The sequence below is a fragment of the Orcinus orca genome, chromosome 6 (genome assembly GCF_937001465.1).
Source record: "Orcinus orca chromosome 6, mOrcOrc1.1, whole genome shotgun sequence".
Taxonomy (NCBI): Eukaryota; Metazoa; Chordata; class Mammalia; order Artiodactyla; family Delphinidae; genus Orcinus; species Orcinus orca.
This window is the reverse complement of record NC_064564.1, coordinates 70,688,343-70,707,975: the sequence shown is the minus strand read 5'-3', so window position 1 is coordinate 70,707,975 and position 19,633 is coordinate 70,688,343. Positions and strand designations below refer to the sequence as shown.

The window sequence follows — 19,633 nt, the reverse complement described above, 5'->3', positions numbered from 1 at the left end:
ACACAAAGGTGAGTCTAAAGTAGGCGGTGGTTACTCAGCTCCTGAGCTCAGCAGCAAGTCACAGGCAGAGCTGGGCAGGGATAACACCCACTGATGCTAAGCCCTCTCCCTCTGCTGACCGCAGGTGCCCCCAGATGGTAACACAGAACACTGCGGGGCAGGTTTTGGCCTTGTTCCAAAGCCCAAGAGAAGTGCTTTATATCCTCAGGTACAATGAGGATTCCTTTCAGAAAAATATGAAATAAAATTAGGAGATGTTTGTCTCACGTCTGTGAAACTGCAGGGAGGGTGGGACACAGCTCAACTTCACAGGACCCAATAGCAGTGGGCCGCCGCCCTTCCTGGATTTCTTTTCTGTAGCAAACCTTCTGACCTTCACAGCATTGACTGTCAGCACCCACCCTCAGAATAGGCTTATGCCAAGTTATGCTAAGGAGACTAGACACCTGGTAGCACAGATTTTTTAAGCCATTAAGCTGAGCAGGCAAAGGTGTGAAAGGAAGAAAACTAAAACTCGACGGCCACTACTTGCACAAAGGACTCCTGCTCTGGCTTACAAAGCTCCTCGGGTTCTAGGTTGACTATGATTCATGGTAACAGGCAAGAGGGAGAGGGCCAGTCACGACTCCAGGACTGTGGCCTAAGGACGCCTTATCTTATGAAGGCAAGTCCACACTTGGCCCTGTCCCCAAGCAGCCTATCCCACTACCTGGTAACGCTGGCCTTCCTAGAAGTGGTGAAGAGGCGTGTCCTCAGTCCCCTGTTTACATGGAGGCGTGTCCTGAAGAGGCGTGTCCTCAGTCCCCTGTTTACAGTGGGGGGCCTCACTGGCCTTTGTCTCCTCAGAATTCTCTCCCCACCTCTCCCCCATCTCAGAGGCTTCTCTTCCAGCCACCCCTCCCCACAGAATCCCTGGGTCACATCTACTTCCTCAGCTCTACTAAGCTCCTGTACACACGGGATCCGTGAGCTCACCTCTAGCCTCGTCCCCTCCCTCACTCTTGCTTCGGTCCTACCCTTCCAAATGCCTCCAATCCACTGGTTCTGTAAGTGAGGCCCCCAGACCAGCAGCATCAGCATCACCTGGGTACTTGCTAGAGATGCAGATTCTCTGGCCCCCACCCCAGACTGACTGACTCAGAAACCAAACTCAGGGGGTCAGTAATGTGGGTCTTAACAAGCTTCTAGGTGATTCAGACACAGCCCAATGTGTTAGGACCACTGAACCACACACTTTCATTTGCTTATTCTAAGGCTGTCTTAATTTTCAAATGGAGGTGATTTTCGTTTTCTAAATCCAGATGATTTCCCTGTTTCTCTTACTGCTCCCTACAGTTGCCAGTAATACCAGATCCAAACAGCACAACCCAAGTTCAATAGAGTGGGCCTCTAAAAATGCTAATAGGTATTTTAAAGATTCAGGATTGATTTGTAACTGTAGAACATGAAGATGATTCTCCATACAGCTATAGAGAAAAAACACTGCCATGCAGCTTGGGAAAGAACAAAAATGTACAAACTCACATCAAAATGTCCATCAGCCTACCCTCCTGTTGGGGGTACTTGAAAATAAAATCAAGAGTACCCTAATAGGGCTTCCCTGGTGGCGCAGTGTTGACAGTCCACCTGCCAATGCAGGGCACATGGGTTCGTGTCCCGGTCTGGGAGGATCCCACATGCCGCGGAGCGCCTGGGCCCGTGAGCCATGGCCGTTGAGCCTGCGCGTCCGTAGCCTGTGCTCCGCAACGGGGGAGGCCACAGCGGTGACAGGCCCACGTAACGCAAAAAACACACACACACACACAAAACTACTTCACACCAACTAGGATGGCTAAAATAAAAAAGACTGATTTGGATGTGTATAAATTGAGACTCTCACACATTGCTGATGAGATAGTAAACTGGTGTACCTACTCTGGAAAAGTCTGGCAGTTCCTGAAAATGTTAAATATAGAGTTAGATATGTTTTTCACTTGTAGGTATGTACCCCAAAGACATGAAAAAATATGCCCACATAAAAACATGAATGTTCACAGCAGTATTATTCATAATAGGCAAAAAGTAGAAACAACCCAAATGTCAATCAACAGATGAACGGATAAACAAAATGTGATAAACACAATGGAACATTATGTGGCAATAAAAAGAAGAAAACTCTGATACATGCTGCAATGTAGATAAACCTTGAAAACATTATGCTAAATGAAAGAAGCCAGAAATATAGGACTACATATTGTATAATTCCATTTATATCAAATGTCCAGAATAGGCAAATCTATAGACAGAAAGTAGATTAGTGGTTGCTTAAGGTGGGGGAAGTAGGGGATTAGAAGGTGCCAGCTAAGGGGTGGAAGGGCTTCACGAAGGGGTGGTGTTCTTTTTAGGGCAACAGAAAGGTCCTGAAATTGATTCTGGTGATGGTTGCACAACTCTGTGAATATACTCAAAATCAATGAATTGCACACTTTATAGGTGAATTGTATGGCACGTGAATTACATCTCAATAAGACTGTTTTTTAAAGAATGACCTAGAAGCTAGAAGAGAATTACAAACAAACTCAGTTAAGTAAAATGTGTGAGGTACCTCAGATGTGTGGCTTCTTCTGTCTCCTTTGCATTGTAAATTTCTCCCAAATGAAGGTAAGACATTTTTATTATCATTTTACAGTTTACAAGCATTTTTATAAAAAAGGTCTTTCTGAGTCCTTACCATAATCTTAGGGGGAGATAATTATTTCCCTAATTTTACATTTAGGAACACGGTGGCTCCAAGTTTATGAGGTTTATTCCCGCTCAGTCAGCTGGTCAGGGTAAGTATCAGTTCTTTTGCACCTGAATTCTGTGCCCTTTCTTCCACACTGTGTAGCATCTTGGGGTGCCTCGTAGATACCATCAGGTTGATATGCAGAGATGGTACTGCTGACCGGTCTCAGTAAGGAGAACGCCCAATGCTTTTTCTGGGAGCTGGACTAGCTATGCTAATGCTACATTCAAGCCACGTATAGTCTAATTGATCACTCATGAGAGGTCTTGTGGTACCATGGAAAGAACACTTTGCTGTTGACTCCTTTGCTCTTTTGGAATTTATTTCAGTTTGGGCTCATTTTTTATTTGCTTCAAAGCCTAGAGCAGCTAGTACCTGATGTTCCAAAAGATTTGAATGAAGAATTAATGAGGACTTCCCTGGTGGCGCAGTGGTTAAGAATCCGCATGCCAATGTAGGTGACACGGGTTCAATCCCTGCTCTGGAAGATTCCCACATGCCGCGGAGCAATTAAGCCCATGTACCACAACTACTGAGCCTGCACTCTAGAGCCCGCAAGCCACAACTACTGAGCCCACGTGCCACAACTACTGAAGCCTGCGCGCCTAGAGCCCGGGGCTCTGCAACAAGAGAAGCCACAATGAGAAGCCTGCGCACCGCAATGAAGAGTAGACCCCACTCACCGTATCTAGTGAAAGCCCGCGCACAACACTGAGGACCCAACACAGCCATAAATAAATAAATTAATTAATTAATTAAAAGAATTAATGAATACATAGTTTCTTGGAGGTGAAAGGGAGTTAGTAGGCAGGGATTTATTATTCTACATGGAAGGACCATGGAAAAGACCATATTCTACAGTAGGAAGGCCCAGGTTGGCTTCAGTCTTCTCATCTGTAATATTATAAGAAAAGAAACACCTCTCTCAAAGTCATTGTAAAGATTCATTGAGAATATATATGAAAATGCCCAATTCAAAATGGGCACTTGACAAAAGTTCATTGATGTTGGATCAAATAGTCTAATACCTTGATACCTTAGGGAGATCAGTGGGTTTTTCTGCACATTCAGGATTCTGAACCTCAGATCTCAAGAATGAAGACCAACATCAAAAAGTGTTTATTCAGTTTGCCAAACTGAAACAATGACTACCTAATTTTAAGGAAGAATTCATCATTAATTTTATTTCATGTTTAATAGAAAATTGCGTTCTCTTGCACTTTCAGATTAATTTCTCAATATCTTAGTTTGCATGTGTGTGTGACTCCCAAACCTAATTATATATCGGAATCACCCAAGGTGTTATTAAAACCTACAGATTCCAATGCACGGAGTCTCACTCAGAGAAGGTCTGGAGTAGTTGGAGAGGTTCCATTTTTACTAAACTCCCCAAGTGATTCTCCAGGCATCACTGAATTACTGATAAATCCATTCACCGAACACTTTCTAGGAATGTTTTCTCCTGTGTGGACTACAAAATAGCATTTGTTCACCAAATAAAACACTGAACTATATTGCTATTTCGAAGAGAACACAGTGGAGGAGGGGAAACATTTTCTTTTTGCCTTACCATAATTAAAAAAATAATAATAATAACATTCTGAAATTTTGTGAATGCAAGAATCTCGTGAAAAAGGAGAATTTTCTGCCAAATCTTGCCTATCTGAATTATCTTCATTCATCATTTCAAAGGGACTTTTCAATCAAAGGGAGCTCTAAGTTCCTTCCTACAAGGTGACAGCCTCATTCTGATGAAAGTCATAAGACAAGAAAAGTCAAGGGTCTTAGAGAAAAAAGAATTTGGGAAGAATTTTAAGGATCTGCCACTATTCAGCTACTTATTAAATCTTCCCAATATCTCTGATCACTTATGTATTCTGAACCACATTCTTGATCTATAACAATGCCTTTGTTAGATCATGAATGAAACCATTTTTATTAGCTTGCCAATTCACATTTCTGTTCTCACTGAAAAGCATGTCCTCAAACCACAACCTGGATAATTTTGAGCAGATGCAAGCAGATTACTTTCAGTATTACAAAGCTTTCTATAAATTAGGAGTTTGGGATTAACAGATACACACTACTATCTACAAAATAAATAAACAACAAAGACCTACTGTATGGCACAGTGAACTGTATTCAATGTCTTGTAATAACCTATAATGGGAAAGAATCTTAAGGATATACATATGTGTGTAAGTGAATCACTTTGCTGTACACCTGAAATTAATGCATTGTAAATCAACTATACTTCAATTGAAACAACAACAACAAAGCTTTTCTAAATTATACAGTTTTACAACCAGAAATAATGTTCTTGGGCCATTAGACTCACTTAACATTAAAGCAGTAACAAAATAGATTGGGGTCTTTTAGAAAATTATTTCAAATCTTTCTTCCTCCTATATATACGCCAGCAACAACACTTTTTCTTAAGCTTTCTTTCAACTACTTTCAACAATGAGTTTGGATCAGTATTAAAAAACAAAAACAAAATGCTAAACTCAATGTAAACACGACCCCTAAAATAAAGCCAGTTAAAAGAAGCACAGAGATTTTTACCAGTCATCTGCACCTAGTTAATTAGTGCAGATTGAGCCCTGGGTAGTTCCATTCCTTTCCAACCAGACCAAAGAGGAAGTCCTCATAGTTTCAGGTTGTCTCCATTAAAAGAAAGCACATGCACTTTAAGAATCTGGAGTTAAAATGCCAAGTCCACCAGGCCAGTGACCCAGGAATTTCCAAACGTTTATTCATATTCTGAGAAGATGATTTTAGTTTTACTTCACATTCCTGTTCAACCTTTTCTGTACCCTACAGAAAATGTCATTAACAGTATCCAGAAACTCAGGGGCTGGGAAGAGCGGGGAATAGGGTATTCTTTAATGGGTACAGAGTTTCTGTTTGGGACGATGAAAAAGTTCTGGAAAAGGATAGTGATGATGGTTGCACAACATTGTGACTGTACTTAACGCCACTGAATTGTACTCTTAAAAATGGTGGTTAGGGGGCTTCCCTAGTGGCGCAGTGGTTGAGAGTCTGCCTGCCGATGCAGGGGACACAGGTTCCTGCCCTGGTCTGGGAAGATCCCACATGCTGCGGAGCGGCTGGGCCCGTGAGCCATGGCCACTGAGCCTGCGTGTCCGGAGCCTGTGCTCCGCAACGGGAGAGGCCACAACAGTGAGAGGCCAGCGTACCACAAAAAAAAAAAAAAAAAAAAAAAAAAAAATGGTGGTTAGGACTCTGCGCTTTTATTACTGAGGGCCTGGGTTCAATCCCTGGTGGGGGAAATAAGATCCCACAAGACGCCTAGAGGGGCAGAAAAAAAATGGTTAAAATGACAAATTTTATGTTGTGTGTATTTTATCACAATAATAACGATGAAAGAATCAAAGTACCTAGAAACAAAAAACCCAAAGGCTTAAGGAGCCTGGCACCTGGGGTGGAGGTGCTGTGACCCATAAAGCTGTAGTGTTTGTCCTGGTCTGGCAAAACGAAGGTTCAAATGTAGGACTGGGTGGACATGCAGGGAAATGTAAATCACTTCTTCAAACTGGACAAAAAACTTCACCCCAACATAACCCTCTGCCAGTCTCAAGCCTTAATATGCAAAGGGTCCCCTGGGGACCTTGATTGAGCAGTTCTGGGTAGGTCTGAAGTCCTGTATTTTTAAAAATTATTATTATTATTTTTTTGCGGTACGCAGGCCTCTCACTGTTTTGGCCTCTCCCGTTGCGGAGCACAGGCTCCGGACGCGCAGGCTCAGCGGCCATGGCTCACGGGCCCAGCCGCTCCGCGGCATGTGGGATCTTCCCGGACCGGGGCACGAACCCGTGTCCCCTGCATTGGCAGGCGTGAAGTCCTGTATTTTTAACAGGCCCTCAGGTGATATCGCTGTTGCTGGACCTTGAACCTCACTCAAAGCCGCAAGGCCCCAGCGCGTTTGACGTAAAGACAGTCACCCTATCAATCTAACCCTTTAGAACCACGGTTCCCTCACCGGGAAACGTGGAGGGTTGATCATGTGTTTCAGAAGAATTGGCTAAGGACTTAACTTACCTCCCAACCACAGTTTGTAAAAGTGCGCTAAGAAACTTGGATAGAAGGCCTGACTGAATGGAGCCTTCTAAGAGAACCCACTCACCCCGGGACTAGCAAGCAGCCGCAGCTGATAAGGATAATTGACAGCGGCAGTTTCGCAGAAAGCCCTCAAACCGACTTCAAAACAGTCTTGAAAACACCCTTCTCAACCTCGAAGAATGCCTGGAATTCAGTGGCCTTTATCCAACATAAAGATGTCCAACTCAGTTTTGACTGAGTTCCCTATAGAAGAACCTCACAATGTAGCCCTTGAAGACTGACAACACCCAGCATGTTGAGAAGCTCGGCCCCTTCCTTACAAATGGGTCAGAAAGTGCAAAAAAAAAAAAAAAAAAGTTCCCTCAAACTCTGCCGAGCTGGGAGCACAGATCTCGGCTCCCGGGCTGCGTGGGCTGACAAGCATCTCCGGGGTTCTCAGGTGTGCGCACTTTCCAGGCTCCGCGGCTGAGACTCCGCCGGCAGCCCAGGCGGCGCCCACCTGCTCCCAACTACCCAGCGCCCCCCTCGGCCCGCGTAAATCCAAGCCACCAGATCCTGCCTCCTCCAGATACTGCAAACGCTGACTGCGCCGACAGAAACTCAGAGGCCCTTTGAATCTGGTTCAAGAGAAGCTCAACAGAAAGTGAAACAGCTCCCATCCCTTGGGGGAGAAGGCTCCAGGCCAGGTAGGAAAAAGAAGGTGGCTCCCAGTCACCTGTAGCTGCCCCAGCTGTGCGCCCAAACCCACTTCCAGAATGGTCCCCAAGATGGGGAGGCAAAAGTCAGTTAAGCATCCCCAGAAAGGGAAAATAATCAATGCCCAATAAAGTCCAGCCCGAATCCACAGGGGCATGGGGTGACAGAGCATTTACTCACGCTGCCCCCCACCTCCGCCCCCATGAAGGACCAGGGGGCAAGCGCCCCGCCGCAGCCCGCAAAGCCCTCCCCCGCCAGAGTCGGGACCGGAGGGAGATATCCCGGGCGCTGCTGGAGCGTGGAGGCTGCGCCTGGGGCGGCTTTTCTCCGGCCTCGCGGAGGGCAGCGCCGGGACGCCTGCGGGCGCTCAGTGGCCAGCGAGGGACCGGGAGGAGGGTACTCGCCTGGAGGCGGGTGGCGGCCGCAGTCGGCGGAGTCGGGGGCAGGGCGAAGGCGGCTCTGACGGGCGCCTGGGAGCCTCCGACGCGGCGCCGGCTGCTGGGCCGGTGTTCTCTGCGCTCCCCGCGCGCGTCGCCGGCGGCGCCTCGCGGAGCCGGAGTGCTGGAGGCGGCCCAGCGAATGGGCGGGCGCGAGTGGCCTCGGCCGCTGCTCCTGTGTATTATTGTGACTCAAGCTATTTCCTGTTTGGAGGTTTGGGAGAAAGAAAAAAAAAAAATCCAGGGTGGGGGCAGGGGGATCGGGGCGGCGGTGAGCCAGAGAGCGGCGGCTTGGAGGAGACGAGGGTGGGCAGCGGCTGTCACCTGCTTATTTCGAGCCCCCGAGGGTGCCTAGCGCGCGAGCCGGAGGAGAAATGTAGTTTATTGCAGTGCTACTTTGGGGTACTGGGAAGGACAGAGGGTGGCTCACACACGCCACCCAGCGTTGGGGTAGGGGCTGCGGCCGCAGGGACCGCTTGGTCACTCCAGCCCGCGCGCCCTCTCCCCTGCCTCTTTCCTTCTCTGTAAAACTGCCGGTGAGCTTTCTTCCCCCCGAAGGGCAAGCGGAATTCGCTGTGCTGCCTTCTTTCTTCGTGACCTGGTCGGCTTTTCGATCCCTTCCAGGGGTGTGAGCAAGGAAGGGGTGAGCGTCGTTCCCCTTTCAAAAACTACGGGAGGATCGTTGTGGACCATGTGGGTGTTTGACTGGTGGTATTGGCGGGGGGGTGGGGGGGTGGGTGGGATGGGAAGGCAGGTTAATTATTTTGGTGGAAAGTTAACTTATATGATCAACTTCCGTTCCCCTCCTCCACCAACCTCACCCTTAGCCGGATCACAGGGTCTGAGGCCCCAATCCGGAAATACCGGTTCCTCCCGCTGGGACAATAGGTGAGGGCGGGAGCGTTAACCCGAGGGCTGGCTTAGTCACCACGGGAATCTGTGCTCCGCTGGGAGGGCAGAATCCTCCTAGGACCCAAGCTTGCAACTGGCAAGCAGGTGCCTCTTCCATTTAGTCTTGTTAAAAATCCTGGGAAGGTTATGGGGACTTATTGTTTAATGGGTGCAGAGTTTCCACTTGGGATGATGAAACAGTTGTAGAGATGGATGGCGGTGTTGGTTGCACAGCTATGTGAATGTACTTAATGCTCCTGAATTGTGTGCTTAAAAATGGTTTGAATGGTCAATTTTATGTTGTGTATTTTACTACCAAAAAAAAATCCTGGGAAGATCATACCCTCATTCATTCAAGACAGCTTTGTTTATGATTGCCAAGCCCCCCTTCCCTCTTCCTGACACAAACGTTTGCCAGAAGTAATGGAATAAGTAAAACTAAAGTTCATTTAGTTTAGACTTTGTGGGGGGGGAGTACATATCAACAAGTTATTCCAAGAAGTGAGTAGATTGAGCCTAGGGGACAGTACAGTTTTTAAAAAGATGAGCAGTAGTTTGTCAGAAACATAGTGCTGGCAAGATGAATAAAGGTGTAAATAGTGTCTTACTGTTTATCTAAGAAAGCAGGAACACATAGATACATTTGCTTATGTATTTTTTAAATGGAAAGATAAATGGTTACTTATTTGGGAGAGATGAAACAAGATGGAAGGTACAAGGAAAGAGGCTAGACTTCTCTGACTATATCTGATTTTGTAGTTTTGACTTTGGAATGATGTCAATTTTACATAATTATGAAAAATTAAATCAAAAATTTAAAAAGCAAAATGCAACTAATGAATGTAGTATCGAGTTGATGGCTTAACCACGTAAAGGGAAATTATGTGAGGTGACTTTAAAACACAATTATTTGACCCTACATCCCTTAGGAATATACCCTAAGGATGAAGAGAATGTTAAAAAACAAAACAGAAACAGCTTTTCAGTAATCACAATGTTATTAGTAATTTATGTTAGTGTTTTTAAGAATCAATGTTTTTCAGAATAAAAGAGATAAATACAAAATCAAGTTAAGCGATATTAAATTTGAATTGAAATTATCATTTAGAACTCATGATATACTTAAAAAATGTTTTTCCAAGGTCTTTTACTCAAAATGTCCACCAAACAGTGACCAACCTAGTAGGAGTAAGCACTCTTAGATCCCAGATTGTAGTCTCTAAATAGCATTTTTCCCTAAAAGGAACTAGACCTACTTGGAGAAGTGATTTATTTTAGTTTAAAGGTAAGAAGTACCCAAAATAAGACTGGAGCATCTTGTCAATTCAGAAAGCAAGGAAGCTATCAAAAACTAATAGGTTCACATGAAATGGAAGCGGAGGCCAACCTGTAGAAGCACCCACTGGCTAAAGTGGGATAAAGTTGAGCATCAGTAAGGAAAGTAACTGCAATGGATTGAGACATATCAAATATGTATATCTCCATGATTCACGAGGATACTTAAAAATGGGGTAAAAAAACCTGATTGGTTACCTTTGCAGATGCAGTAGAACTAATTCATTATTTTGAAAGCTGGTAAATTGCAAGAGAGAATTACACATTTTACCTGCGTCTTCTGGACTGTATCTAACACTTCATATGTACCACTTCAGATCTTCTTTGCCTCACCTGTCTCTTATTGCAGCCACTGCTGCAGCAGTAAGTTCTACATGGGCTCTTTCCACCTTCATACAGGAACAACCCAAATAACCTCATCTCCTACCTTCTACCCCAGCACTTCCCTGTTAATGCCAGTGTGGGGATCCATGGAAACTATCTAGGTGCCTATGCATACACCACCCTGAAGGGTGCGTGGGTTAATGTTTCGTGGTCTAACCTAAGACCAGTGAGGGATAGAAGCTGATAAATAAATATTCCTTCCTTTTCTCCCAGGACGAAGTGTCCTGAAACTCAGTCTATATCACTTCTCAGAAATCAAGTCACAAAGAATCAACCAATCAGTGCTTGAAGCCGCAGCCTACCGGGCTTGAATTGGCTCTCTCGGCTTCCCCCACCCCTCACTTCTTTCCCTAGGACCATGCTTCCAATAAAGCCCATGTCTCAAGAACTCTGCTTCCTGGGAAACCCAAGCTAAGACCTGTACAACCTGTATCTCAGGGTAACTAAATAGTTGATGAGGAAATTATTCTAGCAAATAAATAAGAATATCAGTATTTTCCAAAACCCTATAAAATCATGGATCAAGGCAATGGTCATCAATGGCCACTAATCTCATAGAAAAGACCACCAGACGTTATGTGCGATATGATAGAAATACGCAACACTGCAAATGACACATTCTTGCCAAAAAAGCAAACCTGAATCTGATCAAGCTCTAGATCCAACTACCAGTTTAGAGGAACTACTGGAATAGAGGAATGTGTTAATGCTACTAGGGGGCATGATCAACAAAATCCAGAATGTGAGAAACTCGAAAAGACAAATGGCCCACTTTCCTCAAAAAGTAGCAAGGCATTAAAAATGATGGGGTAAGAAACATATAGATTAAAAGACTTAAGTGATACCAATAAAATACAACATGTATTTCTTGTTTGGGGCCTGATTCAAAATGGTGAGATATTTGGGGAAACTTGATAGTCCCTAAGTTAGTAAAATTTTAGGGAAATTTTTAAAATATTTTAATCACATGCCACTGATTCAATCTACTGCATGGAGTTGTTGTTGCTACTACATGTGTTTGGGTGCCATATATACACACACACACACATATACAGACACACACAAAATAAAACACCTGTTTAATTTCTTTCTGTATCTGAAATGAAATGAACATTTCAGAGAAGACTTGGATTCTGGATTTTCTTTGAATGTGTTCAGGTGGGAAGAAAGGGACTGTGGCTGGCACAGCTGGTAACTGACATTCTCTTTGTCTTTCCCACCCACTCTTTTCGTTCTGGTTATAGGCTTTATGTATGCCTTTGTGCTTTCCTGTAATCAGCAAAATAGCATTTTCAGCATATTCAGTAATAAATATTTCCACTCTGAAGACTAAACATTGCAAAATCTGCTCTTAGAAATAAAAAAAGACACTTCCATGGACCACAGGGACAGTACTCTGAAAAATGGGACAAGAACTCTGGGTTCTGACTCAGAACTCAGCAGAGGTTCCCTTCCCACCACTGACACCAAGTCAGTCCCATAGAAACCGTCTTGCCTTCCCGGGAGACAAAGCCCTATTCTGCTGCCTCTCGTGACAGGGAGCTCTTGTATTCTGTGTCCTGAGGTTCTGAAATCAATACTGTGCTTCACGTGTAGACTGGACAGACAGGATGGGGAAAGGGTCAAATCACAGTCTAAAGTGGGGCACTTGCCTTGGTGAGATAGGTGTTTTCTTTACGGGCAATAGGTGCATTATCGAGCCCCAGAAAGAGCCTTGTTTCTAGTTTTGACTTTGCTACTTGCTGCCTGTATGATCCTGAGTTTTGTAGTTTTTCCAGTTTTATTGAGGAATGATCATCATACATGACTGTATAAGTTTAAGGCATAGAGCATGATGGTTTCATTTACACATATTGGGAAATGATTACCACAATAGGTTCAGCTAAAATCCATCATCATGGATATTGATATCCATCGTGAATATTGATACAATAAAAAGGGAAAAAAAGTGTTCTCCTTGTGATGAGAACTCTTAGGATTTACCCTTTTAACTTTTCTGTATATCATACAGCAGTGTTAGCTATAGTTAGCATGTTGTATATTACATCCCTAGTATTTATTTATGCTATAATATTTATCTTATAATATCTTATAATAATATAACTGGAAGTTTACCTTTTGGCCATCTTCCTCCAGTTCTCTCTGCAATGCCCCACCACCCAGGCCACAAATTTATATTTAATTTCCTTGAGTGTAAACTTCAGTCTTTCACTCTTTGACTTGGCAGCTCCATTTCTAGATACCTAGATACCCCACAAATATTTACACACATATTGAAAGAAATATATTTAAGAATGCTTATTCCTCTGTGTTAGAATAGCAAAAAATTAAAATTAAATGCCACTAAAAGAATGGCTAGATAAACAATGGTACATCTGGATGATGTGCTAAATGTATTTTGGTACCTTTCAGGGTAGTTTTTTGTATGAACTATTCAGAGGTTTGCTTTGGTTCCAAAATGAGTATCCAGTTAATTAAAGTTACAGATCCCAAACCCTAATTCTTCTTTAGGCTTTAATTTTACACATTTTTATTATTCTATCTTGTAAGTCTAGCTTTTATTTTCACCTACAAAATTTTATTATGTTATATTTGATACATACAAAATAATATAAGTACCATCTATGTAAGCTTGGGAGCATATAATAAAATGAATACAGGAATCCACCACACTGTTAATCAATAGAACATTACCTGGACTTCCCTGGTGGCGCAGTGGTTAAGAATCTGCCTGCCAATGCAGGAGACACGGGTTCAAGCCCTGGTCCGGGAAGATCCCACATGCCACGGAGCAACTAAGCCCGTGAGCCACAACTACTGAGCCTGTGCTCTAGGGCCCACGAGCCACAACTACTGAAACCACGTGCCGCAACTACTGAAACCCATGCACTAGAGCCCATGCTCCGCCATAAGAGAAGCCACCACAATGAGAAGCCCACACACTGCAACAAAGAGTAGCTCCCGCTCTACGCAACTAGAGAAAGCCCATGCACGGCAACGAAGACCCAATGCAGCCAAAAAATTTTTTTAAAAAAGATAGAACATTACCAGTGTTTTTGATTATGCCACATGCTTGCAAATCCTACTCACCCCCCCCATCCATTTCAAGGTAATCACTATCCTAATTTATGCATTCATGAAAAAAATTTTTTTTTACCAAGACATGTACATCTTCCTAAACAATATATTGTTTGGATTTGCTAGTTTTTGAGCTTTATAAGAATAGAATCACACTGTATGTAGTCTTCTGCAACCAGCTGTTTTTCACTGCAAATTATGTTTCTAAGATTTATTCAGCTTCTTGAGTATAGCTATATTTCATCCAATTTTATTCCTGTATAATATTGCATTTCTATATTTGATTTTAAGTTTTCCTTTGCATCAAAGGATGCCCACCCTCTAGGCAGATGATAACTTTCTTAGTGAACTTTAAGGAAAAGATTTCAGACCATTTCAGACCATCAGAATTTGCAGGCAAAAAGAGTGATTCTTCTTTTCACTCATCAAGGAAATACATATATCATCCCCTGTCTTTGGGGATAAATACATATATCATCCCATACTTTGCCTAAGTATGTCAGAGATGCATAGCTACCAGAAAAATGCAGCTGGGTGGAGCTCACTAAATATCATTTATGCTTATGCCAGTCACTCCAGAATTTCAAGAAGGGGTAGCCTTCTAGCCCACATCCCTAGGTTACTAATTCTTCTGCTCATAGAAATGTGCACCTTCCACGCACCTGAGAAGGTTTTATATTTCTTTGGCTCTTACAATTTGTAAATGTCTTTTCTTCCTAATTCTTAAGACCTTGGGACTTAATGAATCCTGCTTCTTTCCATATACCTCTCAACTTAGAACCAAACAACTCTAGCAGATATTAAAATGACAGCCAATGAAAGTGGTAACAGTTGTTGAATCTAGTGGAGCGTATGTGTGTGTTTCCTATACCAGTCTTTCCACTATTTTGTATGTTTGATTTTTTTCCTGTATAAAAATTGAGGGAGGGGGATTGAATTGAATTCTGATGGCTTTCTTGGCTTTGTCTGATTTGGGGGTCACAACTTTTTAAGCTGTTTCTGCTGACCGACTGAGGAGCGCTCTCCATCAGTTAAAAGCAGTGAGCTAGGGGCTTCCCTGGTGGCGCAGTGGTTGAGAGTCCGCCTGCCGATGCAGGGGACACGGGTTCGTGCCCCGGTCCGGGAGGATCCCACATGCCGCGGAGCGGCTGGGCCCGTGAGCCATGGCCGCTGAGCCTGCGTGTCCAGAGCCTGTGCTCTGCAGCGGGAGAGGCCACAGCAGTGAGAGGCCCGCGTACCGCAAAAAAAAAAAAAAAAAAGCAGTGAGCTAATCTATATGAGCCAATATGCAAAGTTCTTCAAGACACGTTGCTAAATAAAAGGGCAAGTCACAGAACAATACATATGGTATGAACCTGCTTATGCAATAAATACATGCACATCTATATGCAAATGAGTAGAAAAAGGGCTGGAAGGATGCTCTGCATCTTGGCAATGGTGGTCAACTGGAAAAGTGAGTGAGAGAAGCTGTGATTTAGGGGGAGAGGTGAATGGTGGTGAAGACAGACCTGCATTTTTGGGGTACTGTTTTGAATTTAATTAAAAGCAAAAGTAAAATGAATGCATGGGGTGGACTAGAAAACCTGCCAGCCATCTTCCGACTGACACTTGCCGTGATCCTAGGGGGATGGAGCACATCTGTCTTGAGGGGGACTTGGTGGGAGGTCATGGTCATGGGGCTCTAGTGCTCTCTGAAGATTGAATGAGGCCAGCTGCAGCTCCGAGAAACAGGCCATGACTGCATGGGTCAAAGGACTGCTAAGTGCTCTTTCAACAGTCCTTGCCCTGGCCTCATCCCCAGACACACCTGAGAGCAGGGCTGCTCCTGGGCCAAGGCCCTCCTCCATGGGGCCACAGCAGGCAGCAGCCCCACCTTCTCCCTGGGCAAAGGCAGGAATGGGGCAGGTAAACACCCCATGTGTGGCTGGCGGTCACAGTGTTGAGAAGCAAGTCAAGAGCCATGCTCAGCAATCACTGGGTTGAAGATTACTTTGATCCCCTTAACACCCTCTGTAGTCGCTCTACTTTGGCATGACATCTTAAGTCATCCAATTTACGATTCTCTGTTTAGAGCCAGGAGGTACCTCTAGATTCATAGTTCCTATGACCCAAAGCTTTGGAAGTTTTTATAAGAAAATATCAGTTCAAGTAAGTGGCACACTGCCTGCCTTATGACATTCAACAATGTTAATTATTTGGACTTTGACAAACAGCTCATAAAAATATAGTACTTTGTCTTGTCTCTAGTTTTAGTTAAGCTTCTGTTGAATATTAATTTTAAATATGCATGAAAAGCATACTTTCCCTGGGGCTGGAATTTCCAGGGAGATAGAAATATATATAGATATGGATAAATTCATTGAACAACTTAGTAGAAAAACAAGGATGTGATTATTTATAGTGTTTTGTGTAAAAATCATTTTTCTCATGATGCTCAAAAAGCTTTAAACAATAAACTAATAGTTTTGTAATAATTACAACTAGTATTTACATGTACAGATCAATCATAGAAGTTAGAGGCTGAGATACAGTTGAATTGCACCTGTGCTTATTATGCATCGGATAATAGTAGGGGTGTTAGGGACATGACCAAAATTATGGGCTCACATTTTAATGAGTATTTATTTGGCATAGAATGCCTGTGACCCTAAACTGATGTTATATAAGCATGTTAATTGATTGAGGGATTCTTCTGCTTAAGTCAATAGCCACAATTTAAAAACACAACAGGGCTTCCCTGGTGGCGCAGTGGTTGAGAGTCCGCCTGACGATGCAGGGGACGTCGGTTCGTGCCCCGGTCCGGGAAGATCCCACATGCCGCGGAGGGGCTGGGCCCGTGAGCCATGGCTGCTGAGCCTGCGAGTCCGGAGCCTGTGCTCCGCAACGGGAGAGGCCATGACAGTGAGAGGCCTGCGTACTGGAAAAAAAAAAAAAAAAAAAAACCCCGGGGCAGGTGAGGGTGTGTTGACCCTGCTGCATTGCTACTACCTTTGTAAACTGCTCCAGCTGTTTTAAAAAGTATTTTCAGAAAACACATAAAGATTTGTAAAAAAATCATTGACCCTGTGATTTTACACTGGGACCCCTATCTTAAGCCAATAGTACAAATGCAGGGAAAACTATATGCACAAAACTTTTCATCAACATATTCATAAGAGCAAAAAATGAAAACAACAGAAATATCCAATAATTATGGGAAAGTAGGGTAAATTAAGGGATATCCACTAAAAGGAACACTATGTGGGTATATGTATATTAAGTATGAAGAGTATGTAGCAATATTTATCCAGCCAACAAATATTTATTGAGCCAGGTTTACTACACTGTGCTAAGCACAAGTGATACAATTATGAACAAAAAAATGGAGAAAGTGTTGTCCTCATGGAGCTTGTGGATAACACTTACAATATAATATTCAGTGTAAATGACTGACTACAAAATTCACATACTAGAAGTACCCCAACGCAAAAATGAAATGCATAGGCAAAAGGACAGAAACAAAATAAACCAAAATACAAACTTTGTGGTGTTTTGGGAGATAGTAATGGCACAGATGATTTTCCCCCTCTTCATCATTTTACAGACTGTATTGAGTATTTTTAAATTTCAAATATTGTGAGTTATATAGAAACATCAAGAGCTACTTTCGTTAGCCGAAAAAAACCCCAGAATAATAAGTAGTATGGATAGAATAGCTGCAGCTCTGCATGCAGATGAACAGGGATTGAAAACAATTGTGCAAAAAGGAAAAGTGTCAGGAAGAGCAATGGATCTGAGCTAACTCATTTTTCTTTTTAACAAGTGCTTGTTAATCTGTTGCTTCAAGTCTTGTTACAATGTGTACTTTAAAAAGAGCCTTGGGGCTTCCCTGGTGGCGCAGTGGTTGAGAGTCCGCCTGCCGATTCAGGGGACGCGGGTTCGTGCCCCGGTCCGGGAGGATCCCACATGCCGCGGAGCGGCTGGGCCCGTGAGCCATGGCCGCTGAGCCTGCGCGTCCGGAGCCTGTGCTCCGCAACGGGAGAGGCCACAACAGTGAGAGGCCCGCGTACCGCAAAAAAAAAAAAAAAAGACTTGGAGGGGTGTCTTCCTCTGCCAGTCCAGGAACTCTAGAGAGAGGCACACGGTACAGGAGAAAGAACATTGGGTATTGGAGTCCCCCAGACCTGGGCATACATCCCAGTGTGGTAACTTTCCAGTTCAGTGACTGAGGTAAGCTCCCTGGATTTACCTGAACCTGTTTTCCCTTTTAAAAATAAGGCTAATATTACCTGCTTCATAGATTGTTGTTAGTGTTAGAATTTATGTATCTACATACACAGAGGAAAATCTCTAGAAGAACATTGTGTCAGGATTATAATTGGCTATAGATAACAGCATCTCAACCACAGTGGCCAAACAAGATAGGCCTTTATTTTGTTTCACATCATGAAATATCTGGAGGTAAACAGTTCGGGTTTTTTTTGTTTGTTTGTTTTTGTAAAGCAATTCTAAGATTAAAGCAGGGGACAAGAAAGACCCAACAACAACACAGGGGACAAGGGTTTTCCATTCTTTCTGCTCTGCCATCTTTGCCTGTGTTTTTTTTTTAAATAAATTTATTTACTTATTTATTATTGGCTGCATTGGGTCTTCGTTGCTGTGCGCGGTCTTTCTCTAGCTGCGGGGAGCGGGGCTACTCTTCATTGCGGTGCGCAGGCTTCTCATTGCGGTGGCTTCTCTTGTTGCGGAGCACGGGCTGTAGGTGCGCGGGTTTCAGTAGTTGTGGCTCGCAGGCTCTAGAACACAAGCTCAGTAGTTGTGGCACACGGGCTTAGTTGCTCTGCGGCATGTGGGATCTTCCTGGACCAGGACTCGAACCCATGTCCGCTGCATTGGCAGGCAGATTCTCAACCACTGTGCCAGCAGGGAAGCCCTCTGCCTGTGGTTTTGATCTTCATGGGTCCAAGACCGTTCCTCCACCTTCAGACATCTAGTGTATAGGGTAGGCAAAAGCCTGCACCAGCTGAGTCTGCCTATGAGCTTTCCTGTAAGCTTTTGTGCTTACATAGGCCAAACGTAGCTCCTAAGGCTATTCCTAGTTCCACAGTCACACATACCCATACACACTTACTCTAGCCTCTCAACTTTTTGCAGATACTGCTTACACCTGGCACAGTGACACATAATATGTGCTCAACATATTCACAAGGACTTCCCTGGTGGTGCAGTGGTTAAGAATCCGCCTGCCAATGCAGGTGACACGGGTTCAATCCCTGGTCCGGGAAGATCCCACATGCTGTGAAGCAACTAAGCCCGTGCACCACAACTACTGAGCCTGCGCTCTAGGGCCCGCGAGTCACAACTACTGAAGCCCACATGCCTAGAGCCCGTGCTCCGCAACAAGAGAAGCCACCGCAATGAGAAGCCCGCGCACCGCAATTAAGAGGAGCCCCCGCTCGCTGCAACGAGAGAAAGCCCGCACGCAGCAACGAAGACCCAACGCAGTCAAAAATAAAAAATAATGTGTTGAGTTGAAAAATTAGTCTCCTCATCAAGGTATGCTTTCCTTATTGAATAATAAGTCAAAAGTAAAATAGTAATTTCTTGACTTGATATGAGTAAAGGCTCCTGTCAAGAAAGTTCTGTATGTTCCTTCACTAGGAAATACCCACAGTGAGGAAAAAATGAAAAGCTACTCACCTGGCTCCCAAGCCATCCTACGACCCACATTGTCCAGGTTGCTTTGCGTTGGGCTAGCTAATCTGAAACCCAGGAGACAGAAACCAGAGGCTGTCCGGCGTGTGGCCTGTTTGGAGAGCATGGTCCACGAGCACGCCCAGGGATAGAGCAGCCACAGGTGCCGCGTGAATCTTCCAGGAGAAGAAATATGTCCTGAGTGCAGGTGTGGCAACTGTTAGGCAGCCATGTCTGCGAGAAAGTGTATTGAGAACTGAAGAGTGACTAAAATGAGCTGACTTCATTATCC

The 19,633-nt window shown here is 44.1% G+C and overlaps 1 protein-coding gene and 1 long non-coding RNA gene across 2 annotated transcripts in view; one reads left to right on the top strand and one right to left on the bottom strand.

Annotated features, from left to right (window-relative positions):
* TJP2 (tight junction protein 2) overlaps positions 1-8,119 on the bottom strand; it is a 132,427-nt gene extending 124,308 nt beyond the window's left edge. The window contains exon 1 of the mRNA XM_033440216.2: positions 7,948-8,119. The gene's annotated coding sequence lies outside the window, so the exon portion shown is untranslated. The remainder of the gene's footprint in view (positions 1-7,947) is intronic.
* LOC117203876 (uncharacterized) overlaps positions 7,245-19,633 on the top strand; it is a 113,893-nt gene continuing 101,504 nt past the window's right edge. The window contains exon 1 of the long non-coding RNA XR_004486817.2: positions 7,245-7,533. This is a non-coding gene — a long non-coding RNA (uncharacterized LOC117203876). The remainder of the gene's footprint in view (positions 7,534-19,633) is intronic.